Source organism: Meleagris gallopavo, chromosome 13, assembly GCF_000146605.3.
Source record: "Meleagris gallopavo isolate NT-WF06-2002-E0010 breed Aviagen turkey brand Nicholas breeding stock chromosome 13, Turkey_5.1, whole genome shotgun sequence".
Lineage (NCBI taxonomy): Eukaryota > Metazoa > Chordata > Aves > Galliformes > Phasianidae > Meleagris > Meleagris gallopavo.
Genome location: NC_015023.2, coordinates 6774187 through 6781106, shown reverse-complemented (window position 1 = coordinate 6781106; position 6920 = coordinate 6774187). Strand labels below are relative to the sequence as shown.

The window sequence follows — 6920 nt, the reverse complement described above, 5'->3', positions numbered from 1 at the left end:
TTCCATGCTAGTAAAAACAAGAAGGTTGTAGAAATGTGTCTTGGTCTTGCTATTGCAGTAATGCTGATTAATGACAATGTAGTAGAGCATAAAACTGGAATACATGATGTTAGCTGGAGAATACGGGGTCTTCAGAGTTTTAGGTATTTCATAATCTGAGATAACAAACTATGGAAAAAGACTTTTGGCCTAAATCACCACCCATACTGAAACGTGAACTATGATTAGTTACTTCTGCTTTTCTAAATTAGATGAAGTAAGGACAGGGGAATTAATGCAATTAGCAAAATGGACGAAAAATGGCTTCATCTTTTCCAAATCACACAGATACTTTGGGTGAAAATTGCTGTCTCTTACCGCAGCTCTTCTGGAGCTCAGAAGCTTTTGTTCAAAGATTATACATAAATTTCTACAATTTTGCAAAGCGAAGATGCTTTCTAATATCTCAGAATCACTAAGATGTGGAGAAATAACAATACTGGTGAAAGCAAGTATCAGATCCTAGAAGATTAATTAAAAGTTCTATTATTTAACACTCTCAATTTAACAGGCCTGGATTGACCTTTCCTCCTTTCAGTTAAGAACAAAAAACCCAGAGCAAACAAAATAACAGTCCCAAACACCTGCTTTTTTGTGGTAGCTCACCTGTTTTTCTAATAGCTCACCTGAATCGTATCAGATGTTTTTTTACTCAATGAAAAAAGGAGCTGCAAGCAGTGCAATCATTGGCTCTGTGTCAATGTGCAGCAGCTGAGGATCTGGTCTGAAGAGCAGTTAACATCCTTCTCCTTTTTGCTGCATTCAGTCTTGAAAAGGTCTATTCCTGCTTGAAGTGACTTTGTCAGCAAAGGAAATCTGTGAGTGCTGTTTTAAAGTGAAGTTAACTTTGGTTTTATGGTACAGAACAGCTCACTTTGATGTACCACTTACGTATGTATTCATTTGGCTGAAGAATAAGTCAGTGAAAAAATACAAGTGCATGCCAGCTATTCTCTCACTCTGTTTTTCACAGAGGAGATTTTTCTTGGGGAAGCTTTCAGTATCGGACTCTTCTTCCTTCTCTCCTTGATAACTTAGTATATTTGGTACCATCTGTGAGGGGTGGGTTCAGTTGCTATGCGTGCCTTCTGGTACGCAGCTATGACAATGAATAGGTTTACCTTTAGTGGTGCTGGAAATGTGAGAGCCCAGCTTCTCTGTGGAATGCAGAAGGCTTGCTTACAAGACACATTTTTAAACCCACAAGTTTGAGTGGGCTTGAAATGTGTGCAGCCAAGTACTCTTGGTCCTAAAGAAAACATGCATCTGGCAGGACTGAAATTCCTGCTTTAGAATAATGCTTTGGTGGGGGATGGGAGCATGCAGAACTTCATGCTATTATGGACCCTTTTTTCTCTCTTAGTGTATGCTTTTGTTTTTTCTTTCCTTTTATTTCCCCCCCCCATCAGTGACAGGTTGTATTCTGTCCCTGTTCTATTTTTTGCTTCCTTTTTAGTCAGCTTTGACTGCTTATGTTTAAGGCATTGCATAGAGCTCAGCAATCAACCTAATTTTAATGAATCAACTTAGCTCCAGCACTCTTTCCCTTACTAACATATAATACAGTCACTCAGCATTGTCTCTGTCATATTTCTTGTATGTTCTGTGGTCACTTACTTACTGCAAAGCATGTATGAACAGGTGAATACTGTATCTCTGCTTGCTTCTTGCAAGGCTTAAGCGTGTGCCTTGTCATTGCACTGGAGGTCAAAGCTGTCAGCCCTGTTAGATTTATTTCCCCTACTAAAAGGAAATATTGTCTCGGGTGATAAGAGTTACAGTCCTCTACTCAAAGACAAAACGTTACTGGGGCATCGGGCTTTGAGATGCTGTTCTACTCAGAGCTTGAAAAAAAAAAAAAAAAGTATATATATGTATATAGTTACTCAACTTTGTATTAGTGAATATTTCCTTCCACCACCCAGGAGAACATTCAGCTTCAGGTGTGTTCATTTTCCATGGTTGGAAGACTTGTAGTACTGTCTACAAATCTGAAGTATTACTTCATTATCTCTAGGGGTTGATACGCGATTTTACCCCCAAAAATACTTTTGAAAGGTCTGTTTTTCCCATGGTCACTCCTGTGTACGCTCTTAATTTTAGTCGTGACTAATTTTAACAAGTTGGATGATATTGCTATGAAATTTCTTTCCCAGCTGATTTGGAAAATCAGAGCTTTTTATCTGCAACAACTTAAGTGACTCGTTCAAAGAGGTAGAACACAGCTGCAGTTGTGTAAAGTGACACATTCTCAAGCTTAAGATGTTAGTGCATGTTGCTGGAGACAGCTTGGAATTGGTTAAAAAAAGTGAGTGGTCTCTATATTTAAAATACAGGTTTATATGGACTAATTTCTCCTTTAGTCCTTAGCAATCTGTTCTTTACTGAAATTTGTAGCTAAAACTGAAAAAATTTCTATTTAATCTGCTCGCAGTTTGGTGTGCCTGAAGCTGGAGCTCTGACTAGAGCCAGAACTTAAGAGGTTTTAAAGCTGTAATTGCTAAGGTTGGGTCTTGGTCTTATTTGTATCAAAACCTATGTATGCCTGGTTGGATTTGAAGGCCTGATTTACCTTCAGCTTCTCACAGGAGTTGTGCTTTTGGATATAAGTTATCCTGTGTATGGACTATATTTCTAGTTATTTTCAGGAGAGCGGCAGGGTTGAAGTGAAACCAGTATTTATTGCTTTTTCAGTTAGAAGGGAATGGGGACATGATTTAGTGGAGGGTTGTTAGGGTAGTTTGGTTAGATTGTGATTGGACTTAATGATCTTTAAGGTCTTTTCCAACCTGAGCAATTCTATTCTTAAGGAGGTAACTGTGTCCAAGACAAGAATGAGCGATTTCATTGTGTTTCTTGACTGCCTTCCGTGTAGCTGACTGGCCTGCCTTTTGGTTTCCTCCTCCTCTCTATAGGCATAAACCAAGGAGGTCTTCTCACTCATCTCTTCCATCATTTTATGGAACACAGTTATCTCAAACAAAATGTTATGTTGTGCTATCTAAGAGCACCTGTGTGCTGTAGCCACTGATCACACACTAGTTCTTATCTTTCCAGGAGTTGGTGTACTTCCAGGCACCTTACAGCTCATAGCTGTGAGCATCCCAACTAGCAGAGCCAAGCAAACATCACTCCTTAAAGCAAAACACCTAAGCTAATCATATGTTTGATATTAGATATGTGGCTTATAAAAACTAAATTACTGCTTTGTTTTCTCCTTTCCGTGTACTACAAACTGAAGCTAAAGTAAGCCCTCTTGCACCTTTGAAAAGTTCAGCCCTGCCTCTGAAGCCTTCTGCTTACCACAGAAATGTCCTCCAGGGCACCTTGAGATGACAAGACAACAATGCATAGGGTGCTGCCATCGAGCCAGAAGCACCAGGTGTTAAGCTGTACTCCATGAGAATTTAAAGCAGCATCTGCTGTGACTTGAGCTCTGCCCCTGTTCTGAGGGCACAGGGAGTTCCTGGCCTGGCCACGAGGTAGGATGTCCAGGCAGCTGGTTCATGCATAGCTCTGATGGCATGGCACACCAGCACTTTCTGTATGCAATCGCACCTTCCTTCACTGTGTGGCATTTAATATCTCTTACCACTTATATCCGTTGTGCTCTGATATCATGACATTTTTTGTGACTTCCTTTTCTTCTGCCCCCTTTGCTCCATGCCCTGCTTTTCATAAGAGCAAATTCCTCCCCTCCCTCTCTGGTTCCTTTTTCCATTTCATTTTTGTATAATTTGCTTCTTCTATTTTCTTTGCAGTACCTGCGGCAGCTGCTCTGCAGGTCCCCTGCTGTGCAAATCGCCCTTCACAGAGGAAGATCTTCCTGTCAGTGACTGACGAGAGGTGCCAGGAGCAGGCTAGGAGACTTTTAAAACCCACAACTTGGCAAATCAGCAGGTACCTGTGTGCAGTTCTGGATCCGCCCCTAGCATTAGTTCCTATCTTGTATCAAAGGGTTTTTAGGATGATGTGGCCCACAGGCAGAGTTTCAGGTTAAAAGGAACACTCTCATAGTGTTTGGCTGCATCTATCTACTCTTTTTTTTGTTTTGTTTTAAATATAATGACACCAGCTGTTTGCAAGTGGGGTGGGGGGTTAAACAGGAACTGTTTACAACAGACTAAACAAGGAGAAAATGCTCCTTGTATTTACTGCACAGATCCTGTTTTTCTTCTTCAAAGAAGTAAAGATATCTTCCATATTTTTTAAGGCTTAAATTTTTGAAGAGACTAAAGTACATCAAAGTCTAAAGGGAAAGAGGGATGGACCTGCTGTAAGTGCTAGTTTCTCTAGGGGAAGATGAAAAATTGTTGTGGGCCAGGAATGCTGCAGACAGTCCTCCTCTCCTTGACATACAGAAGAAGGAAAAGGCTCTGAAGGAGGTGCTAAGTGAAAAAGCCAGTCCTAAGTGAAAACACTTTGCACAAGAAGGTATAGCTTTCAGGTAAAACACCACTTGAATTAAATGCAGAATAAAGAGCATGAATAAAGGGCACAGAATTTGGTGCTCTGTGATCATTTGATCTCAGTGGCTTAAACCTTTGCATGCTTCATACTTGCAAACCAGCTGTAAAATGTGGAAAATACAAGTAGCCATGGTCTGACATTTCCCCATCTGTTCCCAATATTTAATAATTTGCTCTCTTCTCTGAGCATATTAAGTTTGTTTATAAATTTAAAAAATATGTTCTATTTTATATAATGAGCTTAAAGATATAATGGCCTTTCTGCTCTAAATTGCTCAGAGCATCCTACTTTGCCACATGTGCAGGGTATTAATTTTTCAGGAGAAATTGGTGTTTAAGGTGTAGATGGACAAGAAGCACTTCTTAGCACACCTAGCTTTTGCCTTGCTGTTCTGAGTGTCTCTTTTTTGCAGTTTCTATACAGTAAGTTTGTTTTCAGAAGGCTACAGTTCTTTTTGTCTAGCTGTAGGGATGATGGAGAGTGAGAAGTAAACCTTCTCACAACTGACATTAATGTTCTACTAACTGTAAAAAAAAAAAATCATCCCTATGAAAGCTTGCTGAGAATTGTCGTTGCTGTGTTAGAATCAGTAATAATTTTCTGTTGAGCTGAACAAAGCTAAGCACAGCTAAATGGCACTCTAGTTAAGAAAGGCTTGTTAAAGGTTTTAGGGGTGGATTTTTTTTCATGTGTGAGATTAGGGTAGGCAAAAACATACTGGACCTACATGTCCGTGTACCCAAAAATCACAGCCTCTTCAGTTTTGCAGATAGTAACCCCATTTTAGCAAAGTCTGCTCACAAGCATTCTGTGAGTGGGAGATGGTTGTAAGTGCACACTGTGTGTCCCAGAATGCTACCCCAAGATGAAAAGGAAACGTTGACCTAAAAATCCTTCCGGCCCCTGTAACTTTAGTTTGTGTAGCACACTCAAAAAATTATTTGTTCTGTAATGATTATTTTGAAGATTATTTAGGCAGATGGTACAGAGATGTAGGATCTAATTTCTGCCAGACTTAAAATGTGGCCATTCAGCCACCTTCAGACTGCCTGGGTGAGAATGAAAACAGCTCCAGAAAGCTCCCACTCTCCCTATAAACTGTGAACAATTTCTGAGCAAACCTGTGAAATTTTTTGTTTTCTTTTGACAAAGAAAAGTCAGTGTTGTTCTTAGAGCTGTCTAAAATATTTTGACATGGAGCTGCAGTATTCTTTTTACTTAAAAATTTCATTTTCAATTGAAAATCCCTGCAGTTTGAGAGGAAGTGGGAAGTTTCTGCTCATATTTTTTGAAGAAACGAGTAATGATTTTCTTGCTGAAAACAAGCAAAGATGAACATAACCTTTTTGATTGACAGAGCAGTTTGAGAAAGCCATTCCAGATTTCCCTCCAGCGTTCTACAATGTCAGAGATATGTGCATCTTAAGTTGTTCTTCTCCTTTATTTTCTTATTTTTTACATTTGTTTACTTTGGGTATTCCTATAGCTGCCCTCATATTTTTCTTTTTTTCATTTTATTTTATTTTATTTGCACTTCATTTGATAAATTTCAATTCTTTGTCAGTACTTTTTAAATTCTTCTGAATTCCTCCCTGCTTCCCTCATCATTTTAAACCCCTCTAGATTTGACTCCTTTCCTTTCCTCTTCTCTTTATCCTCTCTTTCTTTCATTTCTTCTTTCATCTCTTTTTTTGCATAATCTCCCTTTTGAAGAATTCTGTTGCAGTTCCTCATGTGCTTTTCTTTCCCAGTGGAAGGCAGATAGTCAGGGTAACCAGGAGACTGCTGCTCTCATGGCGGTTTCCCAGGGAAAATGCTCACTTGGAACAGAGCACTGATAGATAGGAACAGGACCAGCAAAGAGCTGGCTGCAGGTTATCCTGCACGCAGCACAGAAGTGATCTTGGCTTGCAGGTATTGAAGGTTTCATCCTTTCTTTTTGCAGAAATGAAGTTTTTGAAGACTGTAATTCTGAATACTGTATGCCGTAGCTAAGAGTATTACCAAAATGTGGAAGGGCTGTAAGTCAGGGGACAAGCACACGGTCAGCTGCTGGACATCAGAAAGCACTCTGCTGTCTGAGTGCATGATGGGTAGCAGTGCATTTCAATAGCCTTCTCCCTTCATTCTCTGAAGAACACTATTCTTATCATGCTTCCCTTTCTTAATTTGCAGATTCTCTTTCTTCCCCAGTGCATGTCTGGCAGTCAGTTTTGCTGTGTAGCTGTGAAAATCAGACATGCATTTTCATCAAACAGTGTCAAGGCTCTCTTGATATGCCCTGGAAAGCTTTGACAAATGAAGCAGAGCTAAATACCAAATGAAAACTTGTGTCTTCTGAGGTGGCCATAAAAGGGAATCAGCATTTCCTCCACCATCTTCCAGTTTGACAAAAAGCCCTCTTTAAAAAA

At 39.7% G+C, this 6920-nt stretch overlaps 1 long non-coding RNA gene across 1 annotated transcript; it reads left to right on the top strand.

The window, feature by feature from the left end:
* Window positions 1-696: 696 nt before the first annotated feature.
* LOC109369788 lies at window positions 697-6920 on the top strand. The gene is made up of 3 exons (XR_002119269.2): window positions 697-857; window positions 3801-3939; window positions 4336-6920. It is a non-coding gene; the product is annotated as an uncharacterized LOC109369788 (long non-coding RNA).